The 21,865-nt window shown below is 38.7% G+C and overlaps 1 non-coding gene across 1 annotated transcript; it reads left to right on the top strand.

Moving 5' to 3' along the window:
* The first annotated feature begins 11,034 nt into the window (after positions 1-11,034).
* LOC128573245 (small nucleolar RNA U13) lies at positions 11,035-11,139 on the top strand. Its single transcript, XR_008376398.1, has one exon. It is a non-coding gene; the product is annotated as a small nucleolar RNA U13 (small nucleolar RNA).
* The last annotated feature ends 10,726 nt before the right edge of the window (positions 11,140-21,865 follow it).

The raw sequence follows: 21,865 nt of genomic DNA on the forward strand, positions 1-21,865 counted from the left end.
AACTTACATACAATTAAACAGAAACCTACATAGAACCTACCTTGTTCGTAACCTAGGGACTGCCTGTATTTTCTCTACCATGTTCCCCATAATTTATGTTAGCCTGAACTTAAAGCTAATTCAGGTATCACCTAACCCCCCAATGTTCTACTAAGGAAGAAACTGAGGTTCAAGATTTGTATTTCTACTTAACAGCAGTTGTGAGATTAGAAACCAACTCTTTTAAATTTCAATTCAGGGTTTTTTCTGCTAGAACACATCGCCTCATACAATTTATGTTTTCTCCTGGTTTCTACTCTTTTTCTGTTTTGTGGATACTGTATCCATTGTCAATGTGCTGAACTGCCTTCAACAATGTCACACTTACCATCCTTGATATGCCTTTTTCAGAGAGCCTAGAATAGGGCCCATGTGTCTGACATGTGTGACTTTAAGACCTGCTCTCCCATGTACATGTGACCTCACTCTTAAATATGTAAAAGGGAGATCTGAGTATTAACAGAATAGTTTGTAATTATCATCATAAATTATAAGCGGACATTGCGATCTCCCTGCCCGGATCATTATAGAAATCTTTGGCTTAATTGCTTTGGATTTTAAACTTCAGACCTCATCAAAGTTCTTATTAAAAGCCTCCGCACAATGTACATCAGATGGAAGACAGCTCAAGCTGGACTCCATCCTTGCTTATTCCTTGGATTCCTTGGTCCAATACCAAGATGGAATATTTCTGCATTTTCAGTTACAAACATTTATAGGATGCAACTAACTGCTGTTATTCTCTCCCAGAAAAATAACAGAAAATGGATCTTTAAATAATGCAAAAAACTATTGGCATTGTTTTACAGATTATAAATACTACTAACTTAAGGAATTTATTTGAAAAGTGAAGTTTATTATTCAAAGTGCTGTTATTTATTCCTTTTTTTTTTTTTTTTAAGTATACATCTTCTTGGCTTCAGCCAGTAATCCTCCTTTGAAATACCATGGAAACAAGCAAATATGCTTCATTAAACTTTCCTTGCAGGAGAAAAATTGAAAGAATTTTTAAATTGTAGATAAAAATAAAACACATTTCCTCCGGGGTGATTAGATTGTCCTTTTAAATTCTTTAAGGAAAGCTACTAGAGTTGCAAAAACAAAACAAAAAAATCACCCAAACCTCAAAGCTATATGTTTTCATATTTGTGAAACTTGTGACAGTTTTTTTAAAGTGGTTTATTATATTTCTTGAATAAACACTGGAAATAAACATGCTCAATTATATTACATATGTAGCACTTAACATTTCAAAAACATGAAAGTAAAATAATCATTTCTGATAATGTATACCCATAATTATGAGCAACATTATAGAACCTTATTAAGAAATCATATTTTCATAATGCCTTTTGTTAAGGAGAATAGCTTTTTAAAAAAGGCCTTATTTAGTTTTGTTCTATGGGCTACCCTGATAGGAGATGGGTATCTTTCTTTGACAAGAACAAAACCAGAAAAGGTGGTAAGCTGTTTCATAACAGGATGGCATTCTTAATGAGGCAGGGCTGTTGAATTCTCTGGTCTCTTAACGGCCAAATAATAAAGAACACCCTTTTGTCTCATTGACATTTTAGTTCTCCCCTAAAATATTAAAACTCAGTTAACACATTTATTTCTTATTAAGTGTTGATGCTTTTACATGGCTTGGAGCATCGGAGTGAAAGACGACGTTAGTTTTCAGGAGGCTTCATTTATCCCTTCACTGTCAGGAGAAGACTAATGAATGAATCTCAGAAACCACAGACATCACTTAGTCAGAATCTCCCCTTTATCCTGCTGACTCGTACTGTGTACTCTTAACTAAGGCAGCGACTGCTAGGAACGTGTCCTGAATTCAGGGACCAATCTTTGAGAAACTAATGTTTTCAAAGCAGACTGTGAAGTGAAAGGAGTTATTGATTTTTGTCGTTAGTATTTTGTACATTGAAATCCACTTTTACAACAGTAATCAATGCATAACTCTTTCAAATCACTGTCTTGGAATTGTAGCCTGTGTTTTTTTTTTCCTCCTTTTTTGCTGAACGCTGAAAGTATTTCATTTAACAAGTTAATTTCCTAACCATCTGGACTGAAAGATTTCGATGCCAGTAATATGTTAATTGAAGTACCTGAAGGGGACCCTAAAACCTTACATAAATTGAGTAAATACAAGTCCTTTGAGGTATTACTTGGCAGACCCCAAATATGACTTGTTTGCAGCAATTATCATTGAAATCTAGACAATGTTGCTACGCTTCAGCAAATGGTGGCTATGTCTTGTCACCTGGGGGTTTGAGTTTTATTCTTCTTGTTGTAAAGATGCATGAGGGAATTGGGAGTTATTACTGGATTTGTAGAATTTAGGTATTAGATCCATGCAAACCCTTCAATGAGATAATGGCCCCATTCTACATAGATTATATTTGTTTTTCAATAGCCTAAATCTTAACCTAGGTTAAATTAAATAGTGATCAAAAGTGAACAATAATGTGTGGAATAAGTACTCAAATATATTCATGATTTTACTTTTTTAAATATAATTTTCTTGTTTGCTCGTCTACTCAAAGTATCTGTTTCCTTAGGCTCTGAAACCTCTGCTTGGAAAAAATAATCCCTGAGCTGTAATATAATGCTGTGATAACTATCCCTGATGTCTAACCCGTATTATTAAATATGATCACCATTTTTTCTTAACTGATGATCAAAGTTATTTTAATTATTTTTAATTTAGCAACAGGTTTCTCTTCAAGACTTGATAATAGAAGGGTGAATACATGTACTGATTCTGCCCAGCCACTTATTTTAAATTTGTGGGACATTTTCAGCTTCGATTTTGCAGTCAACTGTCTAAAGAGGCACAGCAGCATGTTTTAAATTGTTGTGTTGACAATGCAAATCTCTAAGTTTTGCCATGCAAACTTACTTTTCACATTTGTACATGTAACAAGAAAAAAAAATGTACATGTAACAAGAGAAAGAGATATTTGCAATCTCCCAAGATTTCCAGGAAAGGGATTAAAAAAAATAAAAACCCTTCACACCTGTGTGTGTGGACGAGGAAATGCGCCATTATGTGGAGTTATTTCCTTTGCAAAAGGCAAATGAGGTGGCAAATAGCTTCCTAATTTTGACATGTCATTTGCATAACAAACACATAAGATACACACAATCCTTCGGAGTCTTTTAATGGTGTTTTACTTTTCACATTTGTACATAAAACACAATTGTCATGCGGTGTTGGTGTTTAATTTTATATTATCGATATTTTACTGACCTTACCTAAAAAATCAGTTTTTTGAATCCATTTTGACTGTTCCATACGGGGGAAAAATGAGGAAACAAGTGTGGAGAAAGAAGATAACAGATCAGGAAAGGCCCTGGGAAGAAAGTGGTGCCCTGGGTGAGGCTAAAAATTAGCCAGGCAGAAGGGAAGAGAGACATGGGAAGGACAGAGGAAGGGAGGAGGGGGGCAGAGATGAGCAGCTCGGAGGCAGGACGGCGTCCCACAGCATCCCCAGGGGAAGGGGGTGGTTGGAGGGCAATCGTGGATGAAATGGCAGGGTGAACAGAGAAGACTGGAGAAGGGATATGGAGGACTTTCCAATTTGGCCTCTTCCTAGATGACCCAGGCACTATTTTCTGCCTGTCAAATATTCATTCTTTTTTTAGGAACTGCTGTATGATGACATCCACCATCCCCCGGAGGTAAAATCCCTCCTTTGAGCTCCAGTATTTTTGTTGTTGTTGTTGTTGTTCATATTTCTAGTATAACACCCAGTAAAAAAAAAAAAATCACCCAGAATATATTGGTTCTGACCTCTCAGAGATTAAATTATTTGCCTTTGAGAACCCTGCACATCTGAGTGTGAGAGTCACTCTACTGAAAGTTGCTGCTTAAAATTCCATGGGGCAGATTTATTTCCCCGGCTTCACTCCATGTCTGTTTTTGCAGTTATATTCATTTTATGTTTGGCATATTTTGTCACAAAGATATTTATATTTTGTTAGCATTAAGTATATCCAATTGATAAGGGAAGGCAGATGACAAGACATAAAAAAATAGGTATCAGCCTTTTCCCTGTGAATTTCATAGCGTGGATACCCCATATTTTCTTCTAATAATTTCATAGTTGTCTGATTTTCCCTCTTTATTTTTATATTTATGGCTAATTGAAATTTGCTTTTGCCTTTGGAGAAATAATGTAAAATTATACCTTTTTCTCATACCGAATGGTCAATTTTCTTAACACAGATGGTGTCTTAGTAATTTGAAATGCCATCGTTTTTATACTCAAGACTCCCAAAGACACTGCATCTTCCGGCGGGCTCCCTGTTATGGTCTAGTGCCGACTTGTCTGCTTTTGCACAAATACGACGCTACGCTGTTCTGTCACCATAACCTTATCATGCGTTTTCATAACTGTATACAAGTGCTGCATTAATGTCCTTTTTTTTTTTAGAATCTTGGCTATTTTTTCACATTTAATAATTCATACACATTTTGGTTTACTAGGTTTATGAAAACAGTTTGAAATTTTTGAATTACATTGTACTCCTAGTATAATTTGAAAAAATGTCTTTTAAACGATCTTCCAAATTATGAATATTCCCTGTTTTCAGATATTTTTTCATACCCTCATGTTGTGTTCTGTGGGTACGCACGATTCTTGATAGGATTATTCTTATGAATTTCATAATTTACTGTCATGAATGTTCCTTTTTACTGTCATATTTTTAATTAATTTGCCAGAATATAGAACACTGTGAGTTATTTTATATTGATCTTGTCATCTGATTGAATTCTCTTTGCAAATAGCTAGTGCAATAGTGAATTGTTTATGTGTATACAAACTATAGAATGCCAGTTTCATCTGTAAAATTGAAACATTTTATAATATTTGTATAATTTTAATAAAACATGTAGCAATCATGGTGAAAACAGGCATCTTTTTTTTGTTCCTATGCATGATGTGACATTAATTTTTCTATCTCAATTCCACTATTTCCTTAGTTTGCTGGTCATTCCAATTAGCTGCTGACTTTTTACTCTTCTGTGGCTCAGTTGAGGGAAAATGTTTACATCCTATCAACGTTCTTCTGTAAACAATTGGTATTTATCAGATATGGAGGATTAAGAAAGGCTTGTCCCAAAGATTTGAGGCTGATTTCTTTTACTGCTATTGTCTGAAGTTCAAGATGATTTATAGATATGTTAAAAGCAGAAAACTTTTCTGGCTACTTTTAGCACCTGACACCTCCTCTGGATCTCTCTGTAGATCTTAAATCCATTTAAGAGAGAAAGGAGTTGACGGTTTAGAGGAGTGTGAACTGCTGGCATATTTTAAAAGATGCTGTAACAAGCTGTGTGGCGTGAGTTGTATTGTGCTATGGAGGAAGGCCTCTGTCATTGCAGGAAGTCTTGTTGATGTATTTCTTACTATCCGGGAAGTATCCAACTATCCATACATGAAATACAGTATTCCCAGTGGCTGGGAACACTGCAGACAGCCCTCACACACTTATGTTGCTCACTAAGCGTGACATGACCATAAATTTGAATTTATTTATAATTTTCAAACTTTCGCTTGAATTTTTATCATTTTCTCCATAAACATATTGTCTGATATTTCCACAGTGGATTATGTTTTGGCAAATAAGAAAACATTTGTATACTTCCAGGGTTAGAATATACGTGCACATTCCGATGTGTGCACCAGTTCAGTTTTGCAAGAATCTCTTTCTTCCTCCGTTTGCTCCTGCAATCTCATTACTAGGCGTCTACCCAGAAGAAAAAAAAATCATTTGCCATCAGGACATTTGCACTTGAATGTTTATAGCTGTTCAATGAACAATCAAAGATGTGGCAACAACCCAAGTGCCCATCAACCCATGAACAGCTTAATAAATGGCACTACATGTGTGTCATGGAATACCATGAAAAAATTACCTTTCCATGGATGGAGATGAAGAACATTCTCCTTGTAAAGTATCTCAAGAATGGAAAAACAAGCGTCCTGCATACTCAATACTAGTTGGAAACCAGTAGATAGATGAACAGCTAGCTACAGGCCCACATGGGAGAAAAACACAATTAGATGCAAGAAAGAGTTTGGAGTGAGGAAGAAAGGGGTCCCAGTAAATTCCCATCTAATGAGGACAATGTCCCAGGTTTGCGGCACACCTCCTGGGCCAAGATTCCAAAACAATAGGGCTTTTCCTAACCAACGCAAATAGCAAATAGTGTAAGCTAACAGTGTATGCTCTTATATTAATCCCCTCCCACCCCCAAAGTGTAACATGTATATAAAAAAATATAAAAGGAATCTCTTCAGTTTTCTGTGAGGGTAGGAAAGGAGCCCAAGGAAGGATAATGTCAGAGGTTGGGAAAATTAACAAGAGCAAGGGAAGGATTTATGTGAGGAAAAGAAAAATAAAAGACTTTTAGAATTGTATTTAATGGGCCACATTTCTGAGAACAAAATACTCAATTTTTGCAACGCATAGCACAGTAAAATCATGGGCTCAAGAAAAATAGCCTAGTCCCTGTGCTTTAGGTTGTAGTCTCCAAGAATGTGGGTGGCCTCCTTGGTCAAGAGGCCAGCACTCTGTCAAGAGAACATGCTTTGGGTCAAATTGCTTAAAAACATATTTTTCAAAACCAAGTGGTAAGCTAGTAATATTTTAGATGGAATTTGACTTTGGAATTCTACCGCAGAAATGAACTGCTTGACTGAAACTAAAAAATAAAAGGGAAGGGCTGGGTTTCTTAACTCCTAGAAATGGTCTGATAGTATGTCTTCCACTGCAATGATAAGTGTAACTGTTAAGCAAATAATGTGAAGGAGGATTTTTTTTTTTTTGTCCTTAGATTAACAGAAAATACACAGGACATAGGACTTAGTGGATAGGACACAGAATTTTGATCTCATTCTCATGCAAGTTGGCATGACAACTTGTATATTTCATAATTCCCTTCACTTCTTGTCAGAGTTTTCTTAACTACAAAATGAATTAATCGACAAATGATTAAAACAAAGGAATTTTGTACTGTAGACCTATTATCAAACAAACTGAGTAGCCTATGTGTATAAATGCTAAACACCAGGTGGTGTGAGGAACGCCCAGATGAAAGGCCTACCTACAGGACTTCTTGGCCTTCTTCTAACTTTGAAGCATTTCTAAACAGTTTCTTTTGGCTCTCACGTTCTTTGATTTTGAATTATGTGTATTGTTGAGAGCTGTCTCTTACCTCCAGAGTTCCCTTAAATATGATAGTTGTGCTTCATAAGAGGTGATGCCAGAATCTTGCTGATTCTGGTCCAATATACTGGACAATCTTGGCATTACCTTTTGCACCAGGCTTGCACTTAATTCAGCCCGCTCGTGTTTCATGATGCTGGAAAGTGGCTGGACATTTTTCAGTTGGGAACTCACAGAGAAGAGGCTATGAGGTTTGGGTTGTCTGGCCCCACTCAGTCATTGTTGATGGCTAGTGACTTAAAGTCATGCATTAAAGAGATTATTAAAGAAGGCCATCGGAATGGACACAACAGAATTTACTCACAGCAGAAGAAAGTTCCCAGGAATATGTTTCTTGTTTGTAAAGAGTTCCCAGTCTGATCAAGAAAGAAAATGACATAAAAATTACAATCCACAATGTGATTGATGCCAAGAAGGAGGGACAGGTGGCTTGGGAGTATACAGGTGAGGCATCTTAATGACAAGGGAAGAGCAGGATGGAGTTGGTCAATAGCCATGGAGAATTCCAGAGTATGGAGCTGCACTGCTCTGTAGGCTACGTCTGAGGAGGCTTGCCTTTGTTGGGTTTCCACAAAATGCTGCATGACAATGATTAATGGAGACAGCAGGAGAATTGTCAACCAGAGAAAAATGAATTTGTAAGTCTTATTCCATTCATCAGAAATGAACACAACTGCCAGCTATAATGAGGCTGCGTCACATGTGACCTGCTTCATGGCTCTTGGTATAGGGAGCCCTTTAAGGAGAGAGGAAACAGCTGGAAGAAACATTTGAGATCATTTATTTTAACTCCCTATTTTATAGAGGAAGAAACGAACTCAGGAAAATGAAATAATTTAGCTAAGGTCACATGAGCTATCTGACAGCTGGATGTGTAAGGCCAATCTCTAGCCCCAGGAAATGTTTCATGGCTGTGGCAGCAAGATGTTGCAAGCCATTCTTGCAGATTATATCTGAGAGTGAATCTTGATGATGTATGTGCCTCTGCCATTGATATATCTGGGAATTATCAAATTAATGATGTATGTGCTTCTGCCATTGATATATCTGGGAATTATCAAATTAATGGTTCAAGTCTGACAAAAGTAAAGTACTGGTCTTGGTAGGGTAATACTAAATAAGCAAAGAACTCAAGTGAGCATGTTGAAAAATAGAGGCTCCCCGAACAGTGACTTAGGACCTCTTGGTGCACGTAAGTGACATGACCAATTTATCCACACACTAGGCCATAGGTAGCCTCCCATTTATCACTAACTGATAGGTTCTGCTCTCTGATTTCATCTGCTTCTCAAAATGGTACTGCCATCCAAGTAAGCCCCTAGCTTTTCACAAGAGACCTCTACAAAAACCATTCAGCATCACTCACATATGAGCAAATATCCTATTCTTTTTGAAGAGACAAGTCATTTAAAAATCTTAAATAGATTCCGCTCTAAAAACCAGAATAGCTGCTTCGGGATATAATCGAGTCTTTGATATTATTACTTGTGTAGAGAATGCATTTTTCATCCAATATCATGGAATACAGTTGGTTTTCATCATCCCTGGAATAATAGCAAGCACACGAGTTATAGTTGATATAATAACCACACATCTATTAATTTATGAGTGTATGGCACGCTATAATATGCTTAATCAAAATTTAACCACCTGTTCTTTAAAAACCTGGTCAAAGCAAATGAGAATAAGGAACAGTGAGAAAAAAGAATAAAAAAGGGAAAAAAAGTCTACCAAGGACAGACATGGTTTCTGGATGATTGTAACAGTTATTAAAGATAGAAAGAATTGATATTATTTCTTTTATCTCTATTTCATCTTCTCTTCACTTTTCAAAGTGATTTTGAGATCCTGTAAAACCTGTTAGTGCACTTGAACAACCTGGGCTTGAGGAAAAAATAAAAAATATGGGTGGCAGTCCCAGAAAAGATCTGGATAGAACCTATAAATATGAATAGAAGAGGTTTGATAGGAGTAGGGAGAATGAAGGGCGGGAGTAGAAAAGAGAGAGAGAAAAGGGGAGAAAAAGGGCAAGAGAGAGTGTGGTTGGGGGAAGGAGATGAGAACATGCAATGGGTCGTATTTCTCTGCTGCCACCGTATCCCCAGAGTATGTCTGAGAAGTGGAGAGAATCTTAATCACCAGAAATGAGCTGCAGTGAGAAAGCTGAAAATGTCCTCCTCCGGCGATGCTGACATTTTAAGTTATTTACTTTGGAACCTCTTTTAATTCAAATAATAACTATTTGAATTTATAATCAAAATGAATTTAAATTCATGTGAGGTATACTAGTGTAAAACAATGAGTTTATGGTCATTTTACATCTTTAAGAAAAAAGAATCATCATTTCTAAGACTCCAGAATAGAAAGAACTGCTGTCAGCTTTTGAGAAATGTCAAATCATACACTCAACATATATTTGTGTTTCATATTTATACGATATCTTTCATGAATGTAATAAAATATTTTTGCGATACAAAACCTGAGCATTTTAAGCGCTAAATGTCAATTCAGATCTTCCATTAAAAGGTCTATTTCATCACTTTTGCTACCAGTCCATCATTTTCAATAGTCTTTAATTCAGTTGTTCAATAGCTGTACATTTACCTATTATTAGTCTACTATCTCCCATGTATTTTTCTGAGTCTGGCTGATTCCGAAGCTGACACTGGCCTTACTCTGAAAGAGTTTACAGTGTGGAGAAAGCAGTTCATCTCAGAGCCTTCTACGTACCTTACATGCTACACTGTGTACAAAATAAAACAAAAACCATAAAATCATAGAATAGAGCCCTTCATGGCAATTTACTTGAACTTGTCACTGGGAGAAAAGTTATCGTTCTTAAAATTTTGCTTTGCAAATGGTAATTGTTTCTGCTCAAATATATTAATAGGTAGCCTGCTAATTTACACCTGACCTATTTGTTTCTAATTCAGTCCTTCTAGTTTGAAGATATTTTGCTATATATAGTTCCAGCAGGACTGCTTGTCCAGAGATAGTCTTTTCTAATTTCACAGAAATAGAGATGTCACTGACACACAGTCATTCCAGTGAGGAGTCTCTTTCTCAGTTAGCAAGGTTGCATGTGAGATGAAGTTCTAGGTAAATGGAGAAAGAACAAGTGATCTGTACCAGGTTCATGTCTTGCCATTAAAACAATCGAATGTGCTGGGTCCTGCACCATTTTTCCTTACTCCTGGTTAGACACATCCAGCCCTGAAGCAACGATTTGACTCTGGGATCGAAGCCATGTGTTTAAAGTGGCAGGGCTGTTCCTTTCAACCAGGAGCTATTACTTAGGGGTAGCAGAGAGAGAAATTTATGTTTTATTCAATCTAACCTGTTTTATATTGGTTTTTGTTAAAGCAATTTAGCTGGTACCCCAACTAATACTATAATCACCTTGTAAGGGCCACAGAGAGACTTGCTGCCTTTCATTTATAATCTTTTAAATATTTTATAATAGCTATAACATCTCCTATTTATTTAAAGCATTTAACACGTATGCATTGGGTGCCCATTACTACCTGGCTTCATACTAGAAACCAGGCCTCTGATCATGAAGAATTTTGTTCCCATCTTGTAAGTCTGTAAAGCCCTTGGAATGGGTGAGTATGAATGGAGTTTGGGGTTTGTGTGAAAGAGTTCTGGTTGTGCCATGTGTTTGGGGAGGTAGAGGCAGCTATATGAATAATGAGCTCCAGTTTGATGTAATAAGCATAAAGATCTGAGAGTGGTACAGAAAATCAGATATCCAGACCCCTTTTTCATTTCACATGCATGATGATTAGGTATTCATGCATATGTGTGAGACATGCCTCCTTCAAACCTTTGTTACGATGTCAGCATATTATCCATCTGATGAGGAAAAAAATCAATACTTTTTTTTTTAAATCACATATCTAGCCCTTAACCTAAGCATTAGAGTTAGCCTGAGAAAAATTTTCCAAATAAAACATTTCTAGTTCTATTGCAGCTCAGACGCACCTGCTTCTGACCTCTCAGTATTCATTCAAGTCTTCCTTTGGAAACACAGTATCAGATTCAATCAACAGAATCATAAATGCTCAAGTGAAGGATTCTTATACTCGATGTGGGTTCCTTTTGGCTAGTTGAGGCAAAAGCTTGCCTTCTGCATTGTCTCAAGTCAGGGAATAATGGGATTAAATATTTACCTCCTGACAAACACCTTGAGAATAGGAACTAAGAGAAGTGGGTCCCTGCAGGAATAATGTGACATCACAATGACCCTGGAACATTCACTGATGGCAAGGCACCACTTCCTACTAAGCATTGTTTTCATATCCCCCGGAAGTGGTAAAACAGATAAGCTTTTTATTCAGATAAAATTGGGTTCAAATCTGGACAGTTTGACTGACTAGCTGTGTATATTTGATAATGTGTCTTACTCTTTTAAAGCCCTGGTTTCCTCATTTGAAAAAGAGGCTGAAGCAAAGGCCTAGTTTGGGTCCCCTGGGAAGCAGGTGGCAGGTAGAATTTGGAAGTGGAAGGGAGGTATTGGTGGAGATGTCAGCAAATGATAAAGGATGGACACAGCAGAAGTGTGTGGGGAAGGAGACTCTGATGCAAACCTGATACATGTAGGGCAGAGCAGAGGCGTCAGAGCCTCAGGGCAACTTGGAAAATGTCCTAGGCAGGCCAATGAGAGTCCCTGAGCAAAGATGGCCCATGAGAGGAGTCCAGTGTTGGGGAAGATGGGCAGTGTCAAGTACCCAGGCATAGTCATGGCTGCAAGCTGCTCAGTGGCAGCCCGGCCTCAGTGTGAGGGTCAGGCTACCAGATATCTAGTGCCCTGCAATAGGTTTTCTCCTGCAGGAAAAGCTTTCCGTGTTCCCAAGGCTTCCGCCTGTGAGGGTCTAATTAATGCCATAATATATGTAAAGTTCTAGGACATTCTTTGACACATACTCTTTTTTCTTGAATTCTTACTCTATTAGACTCAGTAAATATGCATTAAATGACCACTAGGGAAGAGACAGAACTATAGAAGCACAAGGCATAGTCCCTAGCCTCAAAAAGCTTATAGTTTAGACAATGAAAAGTGATATGTACACTTAAAAGTTTTAAGATTAGCACAGATATGCAAGTTTGGATACAATGATGAGAGAAACATTTACAGATAACAGGGAATTAAATAATGGTAATGCAGTAGGCTCAAGTAGGTAAATAAAAAATTAGGGTTGGGGAATAATAGATCAGGACTTGTGGCAACAGTGGTGTAGGGCTTTCTCTGCTATAAACACAGGGAAATGATGGATAAATTATGATCATGATAATTTTAAATATACAGCCAAGACATAAGAAAAGGCAGAGGAAAGAACAAAGGGAAACTCAAATACAATGTAATACACTTGGTCTAACAGTGAATAGGATTTAGGTACAAGTTGAAAGGGCTGATAGCTGGGAGGATATCCTTAGGGTCTTAGGAGGCAGAGAGCTCTAACCAAGCACTTCCCAAGATATTACATATTTGATGTGGCCGTGAAAACAAGCTATATGCCTTGGGACTTGCACAAAATATAAAGATGAGTAAATAATTTTACACATTAACTCTATGTGAATTGCAACTCCAAGCCAACATCACAACCAGGTCAAACAGCTGACATGCCATCAAATTTGAAACAATGTCATACATAAAGCCCCATCAGGAACAAACCAAAATCATTCTGGAGAACTGCATTAATAACCTAGAGCAGTGGTTCTCAACCTTCCTAATGCCACAACACTTGAATACAGTTTCTCATGTATTTTCGTTGCAAAATAATAATTTTATGGTTGGGGGGTCACCACCACATGAGGAACTGTATTAAAGGGTTGCGGCATTAGGAAAGTTGAGAACCACTGACCTAAATCATGAAGAACTCTCAAACAAAGAAAAAGAAATAGTGCCTATGGAAGGTAAGTTTATAATAAATTTACAAACCAAGTTAGACAAATTCACCAGGAAGAGGGGCAAGTAGACATGATCAATGAGAAATTCTGAACCCCATGATCTTGCAATAATAGACTATCTGAAAGAGAATTAAAAGGTTTAGATTTATTAGAGAGATGGAAATCATAGCGAAAGCATGAGAAATACAATAAAGTGGAGAGAGACAAGATGGCGGACTGAAGCCAGCTTTCAACAGAGGCTCCCGTCCAGAAGGAGCGTTAAGGGACAGGAATTTAGTAAGTATCCTGGTGGACTTGAGCCTCACCAAGAGAGAAGGTTGAAGAATGCACATCAACACCGCTGAGGCACGCTGCGATCACAAGGATGCAAACAAAAGGTACAAAATCCACCACCAAGCGGACGGGAGTCCCCCTCCCCCAGGGGACTGGCTCAAGAGCCCCACAATTAAACAAGCGGGCAGAAATTAAAGGCCCTCCCACTACACTCCACGGGAGAGACCTTCTAAAAACTGGACCTACCCCCCCTACTGGGGTGCCGTGGCGTTCTCCTGCCAGGCATAAAACGGAATAAAACTTTGGGAATCCTTCGCCGGCAACCCTCCCGGCGCTCCCCTCCCGCCCACTGAGGTCTGGAGGCCTGTCCCCCAGGAGTTTGGATCCTTGGGTGATTTCTCAAGGGGAGTGGACAGTCCCCGAGTTGCGACTGGTCAGCATTGACTCTGAGGCGCGCGAGTGAGGAGAGGGCACCGGGCTGAGGGGGAGTCACGCCTCGCGGCACTTCCCTGCAGTGCAGGGCAGCAACCCTCCCCGGGCACAAGACTGAATAAGACTCTAGCTTCCCCGCTGAGAGCTGAGAGCCCCTACTCTCACTCGGGGTCTGAGGGCCTATCCCCCAGGAGTTCGGATCCTTGGGTGATTTCTCGAGGGGAGTGCACAGTGCCTGAGCTGCGTCAGGTCAGCGCCGACTCTGGGACACGTGAGCGAGGAGAAGGCACTCTGCTGAGGGGAAATCAAGCCTTGGCGGCACTTCCCTGTGGTGCAGGGCAGGAGCCCTCCCCGGGCCGTATTGTTGCCTAAAACTGAATGAAACTCTAGCTTCCACCCCCCCACTCCCATTCGGGGTCTGGGGGCCTATCCCTCAAGAGTTCTAATTCTTGGGGGATCTCTTGAGGGGTGTGGACCCAGCACAAACTGCGGCCACTCAGTGCTGACTCCGGGGCGCGAGACAGAAGAGAAAAGGGTCGCCTGAGTGCCACACCAGAGCAGCAGTTCCCTGGAGGTAGAACAACAGCCGTTTTTTCTTTAAGGGCAGAACGCTCACTTCTGGATATTCTGAGGCCACACCCCCTGTCTCCCTGGGCAACCAGAGGAGGCCACCGGTGAGTGGGGGATTTCCTGACACTGCTCACAAACCCGGGAAGCTTCCAGGGCGGGGCCGACCCAGAGAGGTGATCGGACTCAAACCTCCAATACCAAAGACGTTTGAACTCAAAACAGCTCGTCTTCTGTAGGCGATTTCGACAGGAACAGAGACAGAACCCCGCAAAGTTGTCTGTTCTGTTCTGTTAGCAGCATCCATCAGGGACAGGGCTAAGCCTGAGTGAACACCTCCCTCCCATCAACTGCATCAAACACTCATAGATGTCAGGCCCCATCTCCTCCTGCTAGATAGCGGCAGTCTGCGGGGGCCTGGCAGACTTCCTTGCGATTCAGGCAGGTGCAAACCCCTGGAGTGTCTGTTCACTGCAGGCAACTGGGTTAGCCATCTGCAGAGATACCAGTGACTGGGTCCGACGGAGAGGCAAAGTGGGGAAGGAGACGTCAACCTTCCCAGACTGCTCTGTTTGCTGGGTGGCTCCTCCTGACTCCACGCTGCACTGGGGTGAGCCGTGTCAGAGGAGTCACCAGGCCCCTGTGATCCAGTTCCCAGAGACCTCTTGAACTCTCTCACCCGAGACAAGTGCCAATTGAGACAGTAGATTCGGACCTTTTGAACTGGGCTAATAGACTGAGGACTTTTCAGGCGGTGCCCTGGGTGTATGGTTGTAGGAAGGTTGATTCTCCTTTTCCAACTGGGGCCAGAGGTGGGCAGGCGGGGTGACTTAATTGCTGATTTTTCCACACAGCTGAGACTTCAAGCCAGAGTAGAAGTTGCAATAGGATCGAACAGAAACCAGCTGAAAATAAGACAGAACCACTTTGCTCCACCACACCAGACAGGGCCCCAGTTTCTCAGGCCACAACACTGTACGGGCCCTCGATAAAACCCCAGGGGAAAAACCAAAGGGAGTAAAATAACCATGGGGCGGAATCAGCAGAAAAACTCTGGTAACATGAATAACCAGAATAGATAACCCTCCCAAGAAAAGATACGGCAGATGTGATTGAAGATCCCATTCATAAACAACTGGCTGAGATGTCAGAAATCGAATTCAGAATTTGGATGGCAGACAAGATTAATAAAATGGAATTAGGAATCCGAGGAGAAGTTCAAAAATTGTCTCAAGAATTTAACGAATTTAAAGACAAAACCACCAAAGACTTAGACACACTGAAGCAAGAACTTACAGCCCTCAAAGATATGAAAAATACAGTAGAATCCATCTGTAAGAGAATGGAGCAAGCAGAAGAAAGGATTTCTGACACTGAAGATAAAGTCTTCGAACGCTCCCTATCTCTCAAAGAGGAAGAGAAATGGAGAGCAAAAACGGATCACTCACTCAGAGAACTCTCAGATAATTCGAAAAAAAGCAACATAAGGATTATAGGAATTTCTGAGAACGATGATGTGGCCTCCAAGGGCACAGAGGCCCTTCTGCATGAAATTATGAAAGAAAATTTTCCAGACATGCCTAGAGAATCTGAAATTCAGATAGCAGACAGCTTCAGAACCCCAGCACGATTCAACCCCAATAAGTCATCCCCCAGACATATCATAATTAGTTTCACTAAAGTTAACATGAAAGAGAAGATTCTCAAAGCAGCCCGGCGAAAGAAAACTATAACGTACAAAGGTAAGAATATTAGAATAACTGCAGATCTCTCTGCTGAAACTTTTCAAGCCAGAAGAGGCTGGTCATCAACTTTTAATCTCCTAAAGCAAAAAAACTTTCAACCCAGGATCTTGTATCCAGCTAAACTGAGTTTCATCTATGATGGAGAAATTAAATACTTCAATGACATTCATATGTTGAAAAATTTTGCCATAAGTAAACCAGCTCTTCAGGATATTCTCAGACCTATCCTCCACAATGACCAACCCAATCCTATACCACAAAAGTAAACTCACTCAGAAACTTCGGCTCAAACTCCAACTTCCACACTGGCGAAAGGATTAAAAATGTCCACTGGACCTTTGAAAAACTCGATACCCAAAATTCCACCAGACTTATCAATACTCTCCATCAATGTGAATGGTTTAAACTGTCCTCTAAAGAGGCATAGGTTAGCTGACTGGATACAAAAAATCAAGCCAGATATTTGTTGCATACAAGAGTCACATCTCACCTTAAAAGACAAATACAAACTCAGGGTGAAAGGATGGTCATCCATATTTCAGGCAAATGGTAATCAGAAAAAAGCAGGTGTTGCAATTTTATTTGCAGATACAGTAGGCTTTAAACCATCAAAAGTAAGGAAGGACAAGAATGGTCACTTCATGTTTGTTAAGGGTAATACTCAATATGATGAGATCTCAATTATTAATATCTATGCACCCAACCAGAATGCACCTCAATTTATAAGAGAAACTCTAACAGACATGAGTAACTTGATTTCCTCCAGCTCCATAATCATCGGAGATTTCAACACTCCCTTGGCAGTGTTGGATCGATCCTCCAGAAAGAAGCTGAGCAAAGAAATCTTAGATTTAAACCTAACCATCCAATATTTAGATTTAGCAGACATCTACAGAACATTTCATCCCAACAAAACTGAATACACATACTTCTCATCAGCCCACGGAACTTACTCCAAAATTGATCACATTTTAGGTCACAAGTCTAACCTCAGTAAATTTAAAGGAATAGAAATTATTCCATGCATCTTCTCGGACCATCATGGAATAAAACTTGAATTGAGTAACAACAGGAATCTGCATACCCATACAAAAACATGGAAGTTAAATAACCTTATGCTGAATGATAGCTGGGTCAGAGATGAGATTAAGAAAGAAATTGCCAATTTTTTGGAACAAAACGACAATGAAGACACAAACTATCAGAATCTCTGGGACACCGCAAAGGCAGTTCTAAGAGGGAAATTTATAGCACTGCAAACCTTCCTCAAGAGAACGGAAAGAGAGGAAGTTAACAACTTAATGGGACATCTCACGCAACTGGAAAAGGAAGAACATTCCAACCCCAAACCCAGTAGAAGAAAAGAAATAACCAAAATTAGAGCAGAATTAAATGAAATTGAAAACAAAAGAATAATACAACAGATCAATAAATCAAAAAGCTGGTTTTTTGAAAAGGTCAATAAAATAGATAAACCTCTGGCCAACCTAATCAGAAAAAAAGAGTAAAATCTCTAATATCATCAATGAGAAACAACAAAGACGAAATAACCACAGACTCATCAGAAATCCAAAAAATCCTTAATGAATATTACAAGAAACTTTATTCTCAGAAATATGAAAATCTGAAGGAAATAGACCGATACTTGGAAGCACGCCACCTTCCAAGACTTAACCAGAATCAAGTAGAAATGTTGAACAGACCCATATCAAGTTCAGAAATAGCATCAACTATACAAAACCTCCCTAAAAAGAAAAGCCCGGGACCAGATGGTTTCACGTCAGAATTCTACCAAACCTTTAAAGAGGAATTAGTACCTATATTACTCAACCTGTTCCAAAATGTAGAAAAAGAAGGAAGACTACCCAACACGTTCTATGAAGCAAACATCACCCTGATCCCCAAACCAGGAAAAGACCCAACAAGAAAAGAAAATTATAGACCAATATCACTAATGAATATAGATGCAAAAATATTCAACAAGATCCTAACAAACAGAATCCAGCAACACATAAAACAAATTATACATCATGACCAAGTTGGTTTTATCCCAGGGTCTCAAGACTGGTTCAATACACGTAAATCTATAAATGTAATTCAGCACATAAACAAATTAAAAAACAAAGACCATATGATTCTCTCAATTGATGCCGAAAAAGCTTTTGATAATATCCAGCATCCATTCATGATCAGAACACTCAAGAAAATTGGTCTAGAAGGGACTTTTCTTAAACTGATAGAGGCTATCTACAGCAAACCCACAGCCAATATCATATTGAATGGAGTTAAATTGGAATCATTTCCACTCAGATCAGGAACCAGACAAGGCTGCCCATTGTCTCCATTGCTTTTCAACATTGTAATGGAAGTTTTAGCCACCGCAATTAGGGAAGAAAAGGCGATCAAGGGTATCCATATAGGGTCAGAAGAGATCAAACTTTCGCTCTTCGCAGATGATATGATTGTGTATCTGGAAAACACTAAGGACTCTACTACAAAACTCCTAGAAGTGATCAAGGAATACAGCAGCGTCTCAGGTTACAAAATCAACATTCATAAATCGGTAGCCTTTATATACACCAACAACAGTCAAATTGAAAAAGCAGTTAAGGACTTTATCCCATTCACAGTAGTACCAAAGAAGATGAAATATTTGGGAATTTACCTAACAAAAGACATGAAAGATCTCTATAAAGAGAACTATGAAACTCTAAGAAAAGAAATAGCTGAAAATGTTAACAAATGGAAAAACATACCATGCTCATGGCTGGGAAGAATCAACATTATCAAAATGTCCATACTACCCAAAGCAATATATAATTTCAACGCACTCCCTATTAAAGCTCCACTGTCATATTTTAAAGATCTTGAAAAAACATTACTTTGTTTTATATGGAATCAGAAAAAACCTCGAATAGCCAAGACATTACTCAGAAATAAAAACAAAACAGGAGGAATCACACTACCAGACCTCAGACTTTACTACAAATCGATAGTGATCAAAACAGCATGGTATTGGCACAAAAACAGAGAAGTAGATATCTGGAACAGAATAGAGAACCAAGAGATGAATCCAGCTACTTACCGCTATTTGATTTTTGACAAGCCATTTAAAAACATTCAGTGGGGAAAAGATTCCCTATTTAACAAATGGTGCTGGGTGAACTGGCTGGCAACCTGCAGAAGACTGAATTTGGACCCACACCTTTCACCATTAACTAAGATAGACTCTCATTGGATTAAAGATTTAAACTTAAGACAAGAAACTATAAAAATACTAGAGGAGAATGCAGGGAAAACCCTTGAAGAAATTGGTCTGGGTGAGTATTTCATGAGGAGAACCCCCCGGGCAATTGAAGCAGCTTCAAAAATACACTACTGGGACTTGATCAAACTAAAAAGCTTCTGCACAGCTAAGAACACAGTAAGCAGAGCAAGCAGACAGCCCTCAGAATGGGAGAAGATATTTGCAGGATATATCTCTGACAAAGGTTTAATAACCAGAATCCACAGAGAACTCAAACGCATCAGCAAGAAAAAAACAAGGGATCCCATCGCAGGCTGGGCAAGGGATTTGAAGAGAAACTTCTCTGAAGAAGACAGGCACACGGCCTTCAGACATATAAAAAAATGCTCATCATCTTTAATCATCAGAGAAATGCAAATCAAAACTACTTTGAGATATCATCTAACTCCAATGAGACTAGCCTATATCACAAAATCTCAAGACCAGAGATGTTGGCGTGGATGCGGAGAAAAGGGAACACTTCTGCACTGCTGGTGGGAATGCAAATTAATACATTCCTTTTGGAAAGATATATGGAGAACACTCAGAGATCTAAAAATAGATCTGCCATTCAATCCTGTAATTCCTCTGCTGGGCATATACCCAGAAGACCAAAAATCACAACATAACAAAGATATTTGTACCAGAATGTTTATTGCAGCCCAATTCATAATTGCTAAGTCATGGAAAAAGCCCAAGTGCCCATTGATCCACGAATGGATTAATAAATTGTGGTATATGTATACCATGGAATACTATGTGCAGCCTTAAAGAAAGATGGAGATTTTACCTCTTTCATGTTTACATGGATGGAGCTGGAACATATTCTTCTTAGTAAAGTATCTCAAGAATGGAAGAAAAAGTACCCAATGTACACAGCCCTACTATGAAACTAATTTGGGACTCTCACATGAAAGCTATAACCCAGCTACAACTTAACAATAGGGGGAAGTGGGAAAGGGAGAGGGGTGGGTAGAGGGAGGGGGATCGGTGGGATCACACCTGTGGTGCATATTACAGGGGTATTTGCGAAACTTGGTAAAGGTAGAATGTAAATGTTTTGGCACAGTAACTGAGATAACGCCGGAAAGGCTATGTTAACCACTGTGATAAAAATGTGTCAAATGGTTTATGAAGCGAGTGTATGATACCCCATGATCATATCAATGTATACAGTTATGATTTAATAAAAAAATAAAATAAAATAAAAGAAATACAATAAAGAAAAGAAATACAATAAAGTCATGTTGAAAAAGCAATCATTGACATTTTAAAATGAATGGATTTCTCAAAAAGCAGATAGATATAGCTGAAGAAAATGTTAGTGAACTTGGCAACAGCCACTAACAGAGAATAAGCATAGAAAACATGCAAAGGTGGTTAAGAAATTGAAAAAACAGGCAAGATAAAATAAGAAGGCTAGGTGCCTACTCTGATAAACAGAAAAAATATAGTTAACATTCAAAGGAATGAGGTTTTTTTCCCCCCACAACTGAATCTAGCAAAAATATTTTCTTTAGTTCAACATGAAAATGTAGACTTTCTTACAGAAATGCATTCAAACGTTAGAACACCATATAATGTAATTCAGCATATTAACAGGTCCAATGGGAAGTATCTGATCATGTTAACAGATACAGAGAAATCATTTGGTAAAATTCATAATCAATTCAGGAGAATCAGACTCTTAGTACAATAGGATAAAAAGGAACTGCCTTAGTCTGACAGAGTATATCTATCAAAATCACCATTCATTGTGAAACAGTAGAAGTCATCAGAAAAAATGAATACGGAAATGAGGCAAAGATTATTCCTATCAGTACATTTATTCAACATCACACTGAAGGTTTCAGACAGAACAATGAAAGAGAAAAGTGAAGGATGTAAAAGGCTGAAAGATGTTAAAGGAAGATTCTAAACCGTTATTCAAGGAGGATTATCTAAATAAAAAAACTGAAAGAATATATGTAAAATATGGAAGATGTAATAAGGGTTCAGCAGGCTTGCTGGATAAAGATCAGTTTATGCAAATCAGTAATATACTGATGCATTAGCACAACCAATTTAAAAATGGAATTTAAGGAATATCCTTCCAAATTGCAACCATAGCTCATAAAGCATAAACCAAATCTAACCCAGACATTTACAAATAAAACTCAAAACATATGTTCAAGGATATAAAGATTCTATACCATAAAGAAACTTATTTGTTCAAAATTTATAACTAGGAGGAAATACTAATTAATATTAAAGCATCTTACTTTTCTAGAGCTTGGAAAACAGATACAAAAATGTATGTGAAAGATTGACCCATAAAGAAGTAAGGCTTATGGTGACTTGCCAGACATGTGACTTACTGTAAATTTATGGTAAT

The sequence above is a fragment of the Nycticebus coucang genome, chromosome 20 (assembly GCF_027406575.1).
Source record: "Nycticebus coucang isolate mNycCou1 chromosome 20, mNycCou1.pri, whole genome shotgun sequence".
NCBI lineage: Eukaryota > Metazoa > Chordata > Mammalia > Primates > Lorisidae > Nycticebus > Nycticebus coucang.